The 17269-nt window shown below is 36.2% G+C and overlaps 3 non-coding genes across 3 annotated transcripts; all 3 read left to right on the top strand.

The window, feature by feature from the left end:
• Positions 1-8133: 8133 nt before the first annotated feature.
• On the top strand, positions 8134-8215 carry TRNAS-GCU (transfer RNA serine (anticodon GCU)). The gene has a single exon. It is a non-coding gene; the product is annotated as a tRNA-Ser (tRNA).
• A 3749-nt stretch (positions 8216-11964) lies between these two features.
• TRNAN-GUU (transfer RNA asparagine (anticodon GUU)) lies at positions 11965-12046 on the top strand. Its single transcript has one exon. It is a non-coding gene; the product is annotated as a tRNA-Asn (tRNA).
• Positions 12047-14158: 2112 nt separating this feature from the next.
• On the top strand, positions 14159-14240 carry TRNAN-GUU (transfer RNA asparagine (anticodon GUU)). The gene has a single exon. It is a non-coding gene; the product is annotated as a tRNA-Asn (tRNA).
• The last annotated feature ends 3029 nt before the right edge of the window (positions 14241-17269 follow it).

The following is a 17269-nucleotide window of genomic DNA, read 5'->3' on the forward strand; positions in this document are numbered from 1 at the left end:
CTGCACAATGTTTCTAGTAAATTGCTGGGGGATATCCTGAAACTCTTTTTACTTCCCTATATATGACTAAAATATTGACTTGGAATGTGAGGGGTATTAATGATAGGATAAAACGCTCCTTAGTACTTAGACAGCTGTGACACTATGGATCAGAGATTACCTGCCTTACAGAAACGCACCTGGTGGGTGGGAAACTTTTATCACTTAAGAGACCGTGGGTGGGTTGGGCATTTCATTCCCCATTTACCTCCTCTTCTAGAGGAGTGTCTGTTCTTATAAGTAAAACAGTCCCATTTGTCTGCAATACCGTTAAAATTGACCCTGGAGGGAGATATGTATTCTTAGATTGCAGCATTTATTAATTTAATATATTTATTTTAGCAGTATATATTCCTCCACCCTTCTTGTATGAGGTTTTGAAGCGTGCAGCTGAATTTGTAGCTTCCTCTCCTGATACCCCAATTATGTGTCTTGGGGACTTCAACAATGTACTAAATCCTGCTATGGATAGGTGGCGTGAATCCTCCACCTGTCACGTCTCATCAGGTAGAGGGCTGGCGAATTTTGTGACGGATATTGGCTGGATTGACCCCTGGTGGGAAAAACATCCAAATACACACCAATATTCTTGTTTTTCCCATTCCCATCATTCTTTTTCCAGAATAGACTTGGCCCTGGTCTCCAGAAACCTATTGCCCCGCATCTCTGGTATAGAGTACAAGGCTAGGGGCATATCTGACCATTCCCCGCTATTCTTGCAGTTAGATATTAAAATAGATAAGGGTCAGCATTTTTGGAAGCTACATCCCTCCTGGTTATTGAAAATGGGGGCGGGGTCAGAACTGGAGGCGGCATGGCAGGGCTACTTTGCTAATAACCTGGGTTCTGCTCCTATTGATATGATATGGAATGCATTCAAGGCCTTTATGCGAGGATCACTGATAAAGAGGGTGGCACAGCTGAAACTATTCTATAGGAAAAGGGAACTTGAATTGGAAGCCAGATGCTGAGCTTTAGAGTTGTCATATCTGGTGGATAAGCTAGAATCCTCCAGGGCATCATGGTTACATGCTCAAAAAGAATGGACTACTCATTTACAGGACCGAACTAGCCGTCGATTATTATTTACTTCACATTCCAGATATTTTCAAAGTGACAGGTCGGGAAGCTATTTAGCGTACTTGGTTAACTCAGACAGACCTAGTAACACTATTGCAAAGTTGAGATCAGCTGATGGCTTGGTAGTTGATACAACCCCTGAAATAGCGGATGTGTTCCTGAAATTTTTTAAGAATGTCTACTCATCTGATTTAAAATGTAGCCAGGCAGAACTGCGGAATTATGTAAATAATGCCAAGCTTCCTATCCTTACTACTGAGGCCAGCGCCATATTGGAGGCCCCTATCACTATTGAAGAGATTAACACAGCTATTAAATCATTTCCGAGTGGCAAAGCTCCCGGAATTGATGGTATTCCCCTTGAAGTTTATAGAAAACATGTGTTATTTTTTGCTCCCAAATTACTGGACATATTTAATGCTTTGTTTGAGGAGGGGATCTTCCCTGCCTCCATGTCTGAGGCGGTGATAGTGGTACTTCCGAAGCCTGGAAAAGATCCCCTATTTCCAGAGTCATATAGACCGATATCCCTGATATCCACTGATGCTAAAATTCTAGCTAAACTCCTGTCTATGCGACTTAATAGAGTTATTGCTACTATAGTTCATCCAGACCAGACAGGATTTATGCCCGGGAAATCAACTTCTGAGAATCTGAGGAGATTATTTACACATCTGCAGATCTCCCATGGTGATGAATCATCATCAGTTGTAGTGTCACTAGATACGGCTAAAGCCTTCGATTCCATAGAATGGCAGTTCTTATGGGAAGTTATGCGAGCATTCGGGATAGGTCCACACTTCATCAAATGGGTCCAGTTACTATATATGGCCCCTAGTGCACGGATCTCAATAAATGGTTATGTTTCACCCTCCTTCCATTTATCTAGGGGAATGAGACAGGGTTGCCCCTTGTCTCCAGCCTTATTTGCTTTGGCAATGGAACCGCTGGCGTGTGTACTGCGATCCCATCCTGATATAGTGGGTCTTCGGGTTGACAATGGAAATGACACTGTGGCCTTATACGCAGATTACCTTTTATTGTTTTTGGCTGACTATGCTCTCTCCATGCCGGCGGTGCTCCAGGTTATTACAGCCTTCGGTATATACTCTGGACTAAAGATTAATTGGGGGAAATCCCACATACTTCCACTTAAGGGGTCCCCTCCCGCATCTCCCAGTATACCTCTTCCCCTTAAGTGGGTAGACCATTTAAAATATTTGGGAATCTGGGTTACTAATTCTCCACAGGATTATATCTCTCTGAATATCCAACCATTATTGGAATATCTCCGAATGAAATCTCGCACCTGGGTTAAACTTCCTTTGACACTGACTGGTAGAATTAATTTGGTAAAAATGATCGTGCAGCCTAAATTCCTATATGTATTCCAACAACCTCCTATTTATATACCACTATCCATATTTAGGAAACTAAACAGTTTGATCTCCTCTCTGGTCTGGATGAACAAGCGTCCCAGGATTCAATTGAATATTCTAACTAGATCCCAGAATTTGGGTGGACTCGCTCTCCCTCATTTTAGATTATATTATCTTGTGTCTCAATTGTCGCATTTAAGAATATGGTTGCAGGGTGGCCCGGTGGGTGACTTGATATATGTAATGGTCTCCCAGGCTTCGCCGGGACACTCCCCTCTACGGGCATTACTTGCAGAGGGATACGCTAAAAATGATCCTCCTGTGTTTTATCAAGCTATTTACATCTGGAGGCTAATTTCAAAAATGGTCAAGTATGAAGGTATAGACCCAGACACTTCACTGTGGAACTCCAAATCATTAGATGAGTTGTCTTATTTACAAACAGATAGAGTTTGGGGTTCTAAAGGGTTGTTCTCTTTGGGACAATTGTATGATAATGGTATTCTTAAATCCTTTACTCAGTTAAGGGATGAATTTTGTTTACCTAGCTCCTATTTTTACCGATATCGTCAATTGCGACATGCGCTATCTGCCCAATTCTCGTACTCTTCGCCAAATATATTAGACTCTCCTATTAAAAAGTTATTGTTATCTACGGGGTCCCGTAAAATTATATCTAGTATATACTCTTATCTTAAGTCCGCTCATCATTGTTCGGACCTTCCTGGTCTTCGGGAACGTTGGATTTCTGATGTGGGTCCTGTGAGTGATGAGACCTGGAGCCTTGCCATGGGGTCTCCGAGATGCTCTACTGCATCAATTAGATTTCAACAGATACAGCAATTCATTCTGCATAGGACTTATCTCACACCCATTAGGCTTATGAAGTTTGCTGGAAGGATAAATGATATCTGTCCTAAGTGTGCTATACTCAGTGGTACTTTCTGACACTTGATTTGGGAGTGTTCCATCATAAGTACATTCTGGAACAGAATTATACAAACTATGGCCACTACTGGTGCCCCTATCTCTATACTAACACCTAGTGCATGTGTTCTAGGAATAATACCTTGTGATTTTTTGGATAAACATACTACCCAATACGTTATTAATCTGTGTACATTGGCAAAAGTTGTCATAGCTAGATCATGGTTGGCTTCTACGGGACCTGAATATGCGACATGGAAATCACTTCTTAATTCTACGGTGATGCATGAGAAATATATTTATATCTCACGAAAGTCTGAGTCTAAGTTTGAGAAGATATGGAATAGATGGCTTCAATCTAGTTTCTATGAGACACCCAGTGACTCATAATTGGCTCTAATGCTCTATTGGGAAGTTTTCTATTATGCGGCAATGTCAGTATCAATAATAACAACATTAACACTGTTTTTTTTTTTTTTTAAGTGTGCTAACTACATCACAGTTGTAAACTGTTATTAGTTAGTATGTATGTGTAAGAAAATTATATCTGTTTATATGCATATCTATACTCTGTTCCTTTTTTGTAATCACTCAAATCAGTAGGATGAGTTATCTGCTCTAACTATATGTATATGCCTGTTACTACTGATATTATTTGATATGTATGCATGTTATGTACATTTTAATATGTAAGTAATTTTATGCTTGTATGATATGTTTTTAAACTAAAATAAAAAAAAATTTACTCAATTTAAAAAAAAAAAAAATATGACAAGTGGTGTCAGACAACTCTTCATTATTTGTGCCAGAAAGACGAGGTGGCCGAGTGGTTAAGGCGATGGACTGCTAATCCATTGTGCTCTGCATGCATGGGTTCCAATCCCATCCTTGTCGGTTTGGAATTGTATGCTTGGAAATGGAATTTTACAAATAATGCTTCATAAGTGAAGTGACACTCAAATGTCTAAAATAAACTAATTCAAATAAGAAATCTACTTTAATGAACAATGCTTTTCATTAAAGACATACATAGCACACATTTAGTGAAAATCTACCAATACTGTTATAGTAGAAGTCATGTCATTGGCCAGATGTGTATGTTATGATTTTTTGTCATTTGTGATGGATCAAAATGATGGTGCAGTAGTTCACAAATATAGGTTACATTTCAAGTAAAATAAATGTTCTTTAAGCAAAGGCTCACTTGAAAGTGGACTTGCTAACAAGCCTGTGATATTGATGAGAACACAACCAACAATGTATAAAGAATTGATTTAAAATATGACAAGTGGTGTCAGAAAACCCTTCTTTTTTGTGCCAGAAAGACGAGGTGGCCGAGTGGTTAAGGCGATCGACTGCTAATCCATTGTGCTCTGCATGCATGGGTTCAAATTCCATCCTTGTCGGTTTGGAATTGTATGCTTGGAAATGGGATTTTACAAATAATGCTTCATAAGTGAAGTGACACTCAAATGTCAAAAATAATCTAATTCAATTAAAAAATCTACTTCAATGAACAATGCTTTTCATTAAAGACATACATAGAACACATTGAGTGAAAATCTAACATTACTGTTATAGTAGTAGTCATGTCATTGGCCAAATGTGTATGTTATGATTTTTGGTCGTTTGTGATGGATCAACATGATGGTGTTCACAAATATAGGTTATGTCTAAAGTTAAATAAATGTTCTATAAGCAGAGGCTCACTTGAAAGTGGACATGCTAACAAGCCTATGATATTGATGAGAACACAACCAATAATGTATAAAGAATTGATTTAAAACAAGACAAGTAGTGTCAGAAAACCCTTCTTTATTTGTGCCAGAAAGACGAGGTGGCTGAGTGGTTAAGGCGATGGACTTCACTTCACTTCACTTATGAAGCATTATTTGCAATAATTCAATTTCCAAGCAAACAATTCCAAACCGACGAGGATGGGATTTGAACCCATGCGTGCAGAGCACAATCCATTGTGCTCTCCATGCATGGGTGCAAATCCCATCCTTGTCGGTTTGGAATTGTTTGCTTGGAAATGGAATTTTTGCAAATAATGCTTCATAAGTGAAGCTGACACTGAAATGTCAAAAATAAACTAGTTCAATTAAGAAATCTACTTCAATGAACAATGCTTTTCATTAAAGACATACATAGCACACATTTAGTGAAAATCTACCATTATTGTTATAGTAGAAGTCATGTCATTGGCCAGATGTGTATGTTATGATTTTTTGTCATTTGAGATGGATCAACATGATGGTGCAGTAGTTCACAAATATAGGTTACATTTCAAGTAAAATAAATGTTCTTTAAGCAAAGGCTCACTTGAAAGTGGACTTGCTACCAAGCCTGTGATATTGATGAAAACACAACCAACAATGTATAAAGAATTAATTTAAAATATTACAAGTGGTGTCAGAAAACCCTTCTTTTTTGTGCCAGAAAGACGAGGTGGCCGAGTGGTTAAGGCGATAAACTGCTAATCCATTGTACTCTGCACGCATGGGTTCAAATCCCATCCTTGTTGGTTTGGGAATTGTATGCTTGGAAAAGGGGTTTAACAAATAATGCTTCATAAGTGAAACTGACACTCAAATGTCAAAAATAAACTAAGTCAATTAAGAAATCTACTTCAATGAACAATGCTTTTCATTAAAGACATACATAGCACACATTTAGTGAAAATCTACCATTACTGTTATAGTCATGTCATTGACCAGATGTGTTTGTTATAATTTTTTGTTGTTTGTGATGGATCAACAGGATGGTGTAGTAGTTCACAAATATAGGTTAAGTCTAAACAAAAATAAATGTTCTTTAAGCAAAGGCTCACTTGAAAGTGGACATGCTAACAAGCCTGTGATATTGATGAGAACACAACCAATAATGTATAAAGAATTGATTTAAAACAAGACAATTGGTGTTAGAAAACCCTAATTTATTTGTGCCAGAAAGATAAGGTAGCCGAGTGGTTAAAGCGACTGACTTCACTTCACTTCACTTTACTTATGAAGCATTATTTGCAAAAGTTCCATTTCCAAGCAAACAATTCCAAACCGACGAGGATGGGATTGGAACCCATGCATGCAGAGCACAATCCACTGTGCTCTGCATTCATGGGTTCCAATCCCATCCTCGTCGGTTTGGAATTGTTTGCTTGGAAATGGAATTTTTGCAAATAATGCTTCATAAGTGCACCTGACACACAAATGTCAAAAATAAACTAATTCAATTAAGAAATCTACTTCAATGAACAATGCTTTTCATTAAAGACATACATAGAACACATTTAAGGAAAATCTAACATTACTGTTATAGTAGAAGTCATGTCATTGGCCAAATGTGTATGTTATGATTTTTTGTCGTTTGTGATGGATCAACATGATGGTGTAGCAGTTCACAAATATAGGTTATGTCTAAAGTAAAATAAATGTTCTTTAAGCAAAGGCTCACTTGAAAGGGGACATGCTAACACGCCTGTGATATTGATGAGAACACAACCAATAATGTATAAAGAATTGATTTAAAACAAGACAAGTGGTGTGAGAAAACCCTTCTTTATAGGTGCCACAAAGACGAGGTGTCTGAGTGGTTAAGGCGATGGACTGCTAATCCGTTGTGCTCTGCACGCATGGGTTCAAATCCCATCCTCGTCGGTTTGGAATTGTTTGCTTGGAAATGTAATTTTTGCAAATAATGCTTCATAAGTGAAGCTGACACTCAAATGTCAAAAATAAACTCGTTCAATTAAGAAATCTACTTCAATGAACAATGCTTTTCATTAAAGACATACATAGAACACATTTAGTGAAAATCTACCATTACTGTTATAGTAGCAGTCATGTCATTGACCAGATGTGTATGTTATAATTTTTTGTTGTTTGTGATATATCAACATGATGGTGTAGTAGATCGCTAATGTAGGTTACTTTTAAATTAAAATAAATATTCTTTAAGCAAAAGCTCACTTGAAAGTGGACTTGCTAACAAGCCTGTGATATTGCTGAGAACACAACCAACAATGTATAAAGAATTGATTTAAAATATGACAACTGGTGTTAGAAAACCCTTCTTTATTTGTGCCAGAAAGATGAGGTGGCTGAGTGGTTAAGGCGATGGACTTCACTTCACTTCACTTTACTTATGAAGCATTATTTGCAAAAATTCCATTTCCATGCAAACAATTCCAAACCGACGAGGATGGGATTGGAACCCATGCATGCAGAGCACAAGCCATTGTGCTCTGCATGCATGGGTTCCAATCCCATCCTCGTCGGTTTGGAATTGTTTGCTTGGAAATGGAATTTTTGCAAATAATGCTTCATAAGTGAAGCTGACACTCAAATGTCAAAAATAAACTAATTCAATTAAGAAATCTACTTCAATGAACAATGCTTTTCATTAAAGACATACATAGAACACATTTTGTGAAAATCTACCATTACTGTTATAGTAGAAGTCATGTCATTGGCCAAATGTGTATGTTATGATTTTTTGTCGTTTGTGATGGATCAACAAGATGGTGTAGTAGTTCACAAATATAGGTTATGTCTAAAGTAAAATAAATGTTCTTTAAGCAAAGGCTCACTTGAAAGTGGACATGCTAACAAGCCTGTGATATTGATGAGAACACAACCATTAATGTATAAAGAAATGATTTAAAATATGACAAGTGGTGTCAGAAAACCCTTCTCTTTTGTGCCAGAAAGACGAGGTGGCCGAGTGGTTAAGGCGATGGACTGCTAATCCATTGTGCTCTGCACGCATGGGTTCAAATCCCATCCTCGTCGGTTTGGAATTGTTTGCTTGGAAATAGAATTTTGCAAATAATGCTTCATAAGTGAAGCTGACACTCAAATGTCAAAATAAACTAATTCAATTAAGAAATCTACTTCAATGAACAATGCTTTTCATTAAAGACATACATAGAACACATTTAGTGAAAATCTACCATTACTGTTATAGTCATGTCATTGACTAGATGTGTATGTTATAATTTTTTGTCGTTTGTGATGGATCAACAGGATGGTGTAGTAGTTCACAAATATAGGTTAAGTCTAAAGTAAAATAAATGTTCTTTAAGCAAAGGCTCACTTGAAAGTGGACATGCTAACAAGCCTGTGATGTTGATGAGAACACAACCAATAATGTATAAAGAATTGATTTAAAACAAGACAAATGGTGTTTGAAAACCCTTCTTTATTTGTGCCAGAAAGATGACGTAGCCGAGTGGTTAAAGCGACTGACTTCACTTCACTTCACTTTACTTATGAAGCATTATTTGCAAAAGTTCCATTTCCAAGCAAACAATTCCAAACCGACGAGGATGGGATTGGAACCCATGCATGCAGAGCACAATCCATTGTGCTCTGCATTCATGGGTTCCAATCCCATCCTCGTTGGTTTGGAATTGTTTGCTTGGAAATGGAATTTTTGCAAATAAAGCTTCATAAGTGCAGCTGACACACAAATGTCAAAAATAAACTAATTCAATTAAGAAATCTACTTCAATGAACAATGCTTTTCATTAAAGACATACATAGAACACATTTAGTGAAAATCTACCATTACTGTTATAGTAGAAGTCATGTCATTGGCCAAATGTGTATGTTATGATTTTTTGTCGTTTGTGATGGATCAACAAGATGGTGTAGTAGTTCACAAATATAGGTTATGTCTAAAGTAAAATAAATGTTCATTAAGCAAAGGCTCACTTGAAAGTGGACATGCTAACAAGCCTGTGATATTGATGAGAACACAACCAATAATGTGTAAAGAATTGATTTAAAACAAGACAAGTGGTGTCAGAAAATCCTTCTTTATTTGTGCCAGAAAGATGAGTTGGCCGAGTGGATAAAGCGATTGACTTCACTTCACTTCAATTTACTTATGAAGCATTATTTGTAAAAATTCCATTTCCAAGCAAACAATTCCAAACCGAAGAGGATTGGATTTGAACCCACTGCATTCATGGGTTCCAATCCCATCCTCGTTGGTTTGGAATTGTTTTCTTGGAAATGGAATTTTTGCAAATAATGCTTCATAAGTGAAGCTGACACTCAAAAGTCAAAAATAAACTAATTCAATTAAGAAATCTACTTCAATGAACAATGCTTTTCATTAAAGACATACATAGAACACATTTAGTGAAAATCTACTATTACTGTTATAGCAGAAGTCGTAGAAGTCATGTCATTTAGTGAAAATCTAAGCCAAATGTGTGTATTATGATTTTTTGTCGTTTGTGATGGATCAACATGATGGTGTAGTAGTTCACAAATATAGGTTACGTTTAAAGTAAAATAAATGTTCTTTAAGCAAAGGCTCGCTTGAAAGTGAACTTGCTAACAAACCTGTGATATTGATGAGAACACAACCAACAATGTATAAAGAATTGATTTAAAATATGACAAGTGGTGTAAGAAAACCCTTCTTTTTTGTGCCAGAAAGGAGAGGTGGCCGAGAGGTTAAGGCGATGGACTGCTAATCCATTGTGCTCTGCACGCGTGGGTTCAAATCCCATCCTCGTCGGTTTGGAATTGTTTGCTTGGAAATTGAAATTTTGCAAATAATGCTTCATAAGTGAAGCTGACACTCAAATGTCAAAAATAAACTAATTAAATTAAGAAATCTACTTCAATGAACAATGCTTTTCATTAAAGACATACATAGAACACATTTAGTGAAAAGCTACCATTACTGTTATAGTAGAAGTCATGTCATTGGCCAAATGTGTATGTTATGATTTTTTGTCATTTGTGATGGATCAACATGATGGTGTAGTAGTTCAAAAATATAGGTTATGTCTAAAGTAAAATAAATGTTCTTAAAGCAAAGGCTCACTTGAAAGTGGACATGCTAACATGCCTGTGATATTGATGAGAACACAACCAATAATGTATAAAGAATTGATTTAAAACAAGACAAGTGGTGTCTGAAAATCCTTCTTTATTTGTCCCAGAAAGACGAGGTGGCCGAGTGGTTAAGGCGATGGACTTCACTTCACTTATGAAACATTATTTGCAAAAATTCCATTTCCAAGCAAACAATTCCAAACCGACGAGAATGGTATTTGAACCCATGCATGCAGAGCACAATCCATTGTGCTCTGCATGCATGGGTTCAAATCCCATCCTTGTCGGTTTGGAATTGTTTGCTTGGAAATGGAATTTTTGCAAATAATGCTTCATAAGTAAAGCTGACACTCAAATGTCAAAAATAAACTCGTTCATTTAAGAAATCTACTTCAATGAACAATGCTTTTCATTAAAGACATACATAGCACACATTTAGTGAAAATCTACCATTACTGTTATAGTAGAAGTCATGTCATCGGCCAGATCTGTAAGTTATGACTTTTTGTCATTTGTGATGGATCAACATGATGGTGTAGTAGTTCACAAATATAGGTTACGTTTAAAGTTAAATAAATTTTCTTTAAGCAAAAGCTCACTTGAAAGTGGACTTGCTAACAAGCCTGTGATATTGCTGAGAACACAACCAACAATGTATAAAGAAATGATTTAAAATATGACAAGTGGTGTCAGAAAACCCTTCTTTATTGTGCCAGAAAGACGAAGTGGCCGAGTGGTTAAGGCGATGGACTGCTAATCCATTGTGCTCTGCACGCATGGGTTCAAATCCCATCCTTGTCGGATTGGAATTGTTTGCTTGGAAATGGAATTTTGCAAGTAATGCTTCATAAGTGAAGCTGACACTCAAGTGTCAAAAATAAACTAATTCAATTAAGAAATCTACTTCAATGATCAATGCTTTTCATTAAAGTCATACATAGAACACTTTTAGTGAAAATCTACCATTACTGTTATAGTAGTAGTCATGTAATTGGCCAGATGTGTATGTTATGATTTTTTGTCATTTGTGATGGATCAACATGATGGTGTAGTAGTTCACAAATATAGGTTACGTTTAAAGTAAAATAAATGTTCTTTAAGCAAAGGCTCACTTGAAAGTGGACATGCTAACAAGCCTGTGATATTGATGAGAACACAACCAACAATGTATAAAGAATTGATTTAAAACAAGACAAGTGGTGTCAGAAAATCCTTCTTTATTTGTGCCAGAAAGATGAGGTGGCCGAGAGGTTAAGGCGATTGACTTCACTTCACTTTACTTATGAAGTATTATTTGCAAAAATTCCATTTCCAAGCAAACAATTCCAAACCGACGAGGATGGGATTGGAACCCATGCATGCAGAGCACAATCCATTGTGCTTTGCATTCATGGGTTCCAATCCCATCCTCGTCGGTTTGGAATTGTTTGCTTGGAAATGGAATTTTTGCAAATAATGCTTCATAAGTGAAGCTGACACTCAAATGTCAAAAATAAACTAATTCAATTAAGAAATCTACTTCAATGAACAATGCTTTTCATTAAAGACATACATAGAACACATTTAGTGAAAATCTACCATTACTGTTATAGTAGAAGTCATGTCATTAGCCAAATGTGTATGTTATGATTTTTTGTCGTTTGTGATGGATCAACAAGATGGTGTAGTAGTATTTGTGCCAGAAAGATGTGGTGGCCGAGTGGTTAAGGCGATGGACTGTTAATCCATTGTGCTCTGCACGCATGGGTTCAAATCACATCCTCGTCGGTTTGGAGTTGTTTGCTTGGAAATGGATTTTTGCAAATAATGCTTCATAAGTGAAGCTGACACTCAAATGTAAAAAAAAAACTAATTCAATTAAGAAATCTACTTCAATGAACAATGCTTTTCATTAAAGACATACATAGAACACATTTAGTGAAAATCTACCATTACTGGTATAGTAGAAGTCATGTCATTAGCCAAATGTGTATGTTATGATTTTTTGTCGTTTGTGATGGATCAACAAGATGGTGTAGTAGTTCACAAATATAGTTTATGTCTAAAGTAAAATAAATGTTCTTTAAGCAAAGGCTCACTTGAAAGTGGACATGCTAACAAGCCTGTGATATTGATGAGAACACAACCAATAATGTACAAATAATTGATTTAAAACAAGACAAGTGGTGTCAGAAAATCCTTCTTTATTTGTGCAAGAAAGATGAGGTGGCCGAGTGGTTAAGGCGATTGACTTCACTTCACTTCACTTTACTTATGAAGCATTATTTGTAAAAATTCCTTTTCCAAGCAAACAATTCCAAACCGACGAGGATTGGATTTGAACTCATGCGTGCAGAGCACAATCCATTGTGCTCTGCATTCATGGGTTCCAATCCCATCCTCGTCAGTTTGGAATTGTTTGCTTGGAAATGGAATTTTTGCAAATAATGCTTCATAAGTGAAGCTGACACTCAAATGTCAAAAATAAACTAATTCAATTAAGAAATCTACTTCAATGAACAATGCTTTTCATTAAAGACATACATAGAACACATTTAGTGAAAATCTAACATTACTGTTATAGTAGAAGTCGTAGAAGTCATGTCATTTTGTGAAAATCAAAGCCAAATGTGTGTGTTATGATTTTTTGTCGTTTGTGATGGATCAATATGATCGTGTAGTAGTTCACAAATATAGGTTACATTTAAAGTAAAATAAATGTTCTTTAAGCAAAGGCTCACTTGAAAGTGTACTTGCTAACAAGCCTGTGATATTGCTGAGAACACAACCAACAATGTATAAAGAAATGATTTAAAATATGACAAGTGGTGTGAGACAACTCATCTTTATAAGTGCCAGAAAGATGAGGTGGCCGAGTGGTTAAGGCGATGGACTGCTAATCCATTGTGTTCTGCACGCATGGGTTCAAATCTTGTCAGTTTGGAATTTTTTCCTTGGAAATGGAATTTTGCAAATAATGCTTCATAAGTGAAGCTGACACTCAAATGTCAAAAATAAACTAATTCAATTAAGAAATCTACGTCAATGAACAATGCTTTTCATTAAAGACATACATAGAACACATTTAAGGAAAATCTACCATTACTGTTATAGTAGAAGTCGTAGAAGTCATGTCATTTAGTGAAAATCTAAGCCAAATGTGTGTGTTATGATTTTTTGTCGTTTGTGATGGATCAACATGATGGTGTAGTAGCTCACAAATATAGGTTACGTTTAAAGTAAAGTGAATGGTCTTTAAGCAAAGGCTCACTTGAAAGTGGACTTGCTAACAAGCCTGTGATATTGCTGAGAACACAACCAACAATGTATAAAGAAATGATTTAAAATATGACAAGTGGTGTCAGACATCTCATCTTTATTTGTGCCAGAAACATGAGGTTGCCGAGTGGTTAAGGCGATGGACTGCTAATCCATTGTGTTCTGCACGCATGGGTTCAAATCTTGTCAGTTTGGAATTTTTTCCTTGGAAATGGAATTTTGCAAATAATGCTTCATAAGTGAAGCTGACACTCAAATGTCAAAAATAAACTAATTCAATTAAGAAATCTACGTCAATGAACAATGCTTTTCATTAAAGACATACATAGAACACATTTAAGGAAAATCTACCATTACTGTTATAGTAGAAGTCATGTCATTGGCCAAATGTGTATGTTATGATTTTTTGTCGTTTGTGATGGATCAACATGATGGTGTAGTAGTTCACAAATATAGGTTATGTCTAAAGTAAAATAAATGTTCTTTAAGCAAAGGCTCACTTGAAAGGGGACATGCTAACAAGCCTGTGATATTGATGAGAACACAACCAATAATGTATAAAGAATTGATTCAAAGCAAGACAAGTGGTGTTAGAAAACCCTTCTTTATTTGTGCCAGAAAGATGTGGTGGCCGAGTGGTTAAGGCGATGGACTGTTAATCCATTGTGCTCTGCACGCATGGGTTCAAATCACATCCTCGTCGGTTTGGAGTTGTTTGCTTGGAAATGGAATTTTTGCAAATAATGCTTCATAAGTGAAGCTAACACTCAAATGTCAAAAATAAACTAATTCAATTAAGAAATCTACTTCAAAGAACAATGCTTTTCATTAAAGACATACATAGCACACATTTAGTGAAATCTACCATTACTGTTATAGTAGAAGTGATGTCATTGGCAAGATCTGTAAGTTATGATTTTTTGTCATTTGTGATGGATCAACATGATGGTGTAGTAGTTCACAAATATAGGTTACGTTTAAAGTAAAATAAATGTTCTTTAAGCAAAAGCTCACTTGAAAGTGGACTTGCTAACAAGCCTGTGATATTGCTGAGAACACAACCAACAATGTATAAAGAATTGATTTAAAAGATGACAACTGGTGTTAAAAAACCCTTCTTTATTTGTGCCAGAAAGATGAGGTGGCCGAGTGGTTAAGGCGATGGACTTCACTTCACTTCACTTTACTTATGAAGCATTATTTGCAAATATTCCATTTCCAAGCAAGCAATTCCAAACCGACGAGAATGGGATTGGAACCCATGCATGCAGAGCACAATCCATTGTGCTCTGCATGCATGGGTTCCAATCCCATCCTCGTCGGTTTGGAATTGTTTGCTTGGAAATGGAATTTTTGCAAATAATGCTTCATAAGTGAAGCTGACACTCAAATGTAAAAAAAAAACTAATTAAATTAAGAAATCTACTTCAATGAACAATGCTTTTCATTAAAGACATACATAGAACACATTTAGTGAAAATCTACCATTACTGTTATAGTAGTAGTCATGTCATTGGCCAGATGTGTATGTTATGATTTTTTGTCGTTTGTGATGGATCAACAAGATGGTGTAGTAGTTCACAAATATAGTTTATGTCTAAAGTAAAATAAATGTTCTTTAAGCAAAGGCTCACTTGAAAGTGGACATGCTAACAAGCCTGTGATATTGCTGAGAACACAACCAATAATGTATAAAGAATTGATTTAAAACAAGACAACTGGTGTTAGAAAACCCTTCTTTATTTGTGCCAGAAAGATGAGGTGGCCGAGTTGTTAAGGCGATGGACTTCACTTCACTTCACTTTACTTATGAAGCATTATTTGCAAAAATTCCATTTCCAAGCAAACAATTCCAAACCGACGAGGATGGGATTGGAACCCATGCATGCAGAGCACAATCCATTGTGCTCTGCATTCATGGGTTCCAATCACATCCTCATCGGTTTGGAATTGTTTGCTTGGAAATGGAATTTTTGCAATTAATGCTTCATAAGTGAAGCTGACACTCAAATGTAAAAAAAAAACTAATTCAATTAAGAAATCTACTTCAATGAACAATGCTTTTCATTAAAGACATACATAGAACACATTTAGTGAAAATCTACCATTACTGTTATAGTAGTAGTCATGTCATTGGCCAGATGTGTATGTTATGATTTTTTGTCGTTTGTAATGGATCAACATGATGGTGTAGTAGTTCACAAATATAGGTTAAGTTTAAAGTAAAATAAATGTTCTTTAAGCAAAAGCTCACTTGAAAGTGGACTTGCTAACAAGCCTGTGATATTGCTGAGAACACAACCAACAATGTATAAAGAAATGATTTAAAATATGACAAGTGGTGTCAGAAAACCCTTCTTCATGTGTGCCAGAAAGATGAGGTGGCCGAGTGGTTAAGGCGATGGACTGCTAATCCATTGTGTTCTGCACGCATGGGTTCAAATCTTGTTGGTTTGGAATTTTTTCCTTGGAAATGGAATTTTGCAAATAATGCTTCTTAAGTGAAGCTGACACTCAAATGTCAAAAATAAACTAATTCAATTAAGAAATCTACTTCAAAGAACAATGCTTTTCATTAAAGACATACATAGCACACATTTAGTGAAATCTACCATTACTGTTATAGTAGAAGTGATGTCATTGGCAAGATCTGTAAGTTATGATTTTTTGTCATTTGTGATGGATCAACATGATGGTGTAGTAGTTCACAAATATAGGTTACGTTTAAAGTAAAATAAATGTTCTTTAAGCAAAAGCTCACTTGAAAGTGGACTTGCTAACAAGCATGTGATATTGCTGAGAACACAACCAACAATGTATAAAGAAATGATTTAAAATATGACAAGTGGTGTCAGAAAACCCTTCTTTATTTGTGCCAGAAAGATGAGGTGGCCGAGTGGTTAAGGCGATGGACTTCACTTCACTTCACTTTACTTATGAAGCATTATTTGCAAAAATTCCATTTCCAAGCAAGCAATTCCAAACCGACGAGGATGGGATTGGATCCCATGCATGCAGAGCACAATCCATTGTACTCTGCATGCATGGGTTCCAATCCCATCCTCGTTGGTTTGGAATTGTTTGCTTGGAAATGGAATTTTTGCAAATAATGCTTCATAATTGAAGCTGACACTCAAATGTCAAAAATAAACTAATTCAATTAAGAAATCTACTTCAATGAACAATGCTTTTCATTAAAGACATACATAGAACACATTTAGTGAAAATCTACCATTACTGGTATAGTAGAAGTCATGTCATTAGCCAAATGTGTATGTTATGATTTTTTGTCGTTTGTGATGGATCAACAAGATGGTGTAGTAGTTCACAAATATAGTTTATGTCTAAAGTAAAATAAATGTTCTTTAAGCAAAGGCTCACTTGAAAGTGGACATGCTAACAAGCCTGTGATATTGATGAGAACACAACCAATAATGTACAAATAATTGATTTAAAACAAGACAAGTGGTGTCAGAAAATCCTTCTTTATTTGTGCAAGAAAGATGAGGTGGCCGAGTGGTTAAGGCGATTGACTTCACTTCACTTCACTTTACTTATGAAGCATTATTTGTAAAAATTCCTTTTCCAAGCAAACAATTCCAAACCGACGAGGATTGGATTTGAACTCATGCGTGCAGAGCACAATCCATTGTGCTCTGCATTCATGGGTTCCAATCCCATCCTCGTCAGTTTGGAATTGTTTGCTTGGAAATGGAATTTTTGCAAATAATG

Source organism: Taudactylus pleione, unplaced genomic scaffold, assembly GCF_031769625.1.
Source record: "Taudactylus pleione unplaced genomic scaffold, aTauple2 ptg000680l, whole genome shotgun sequence".
Taxonomy (NCBI): domain Eukaryota; kingdom Metazoa; phylum Chordata; class Amphibia; order Anura; family Myobatrachidae; genus Taudactylus; species Taudactylus pleione.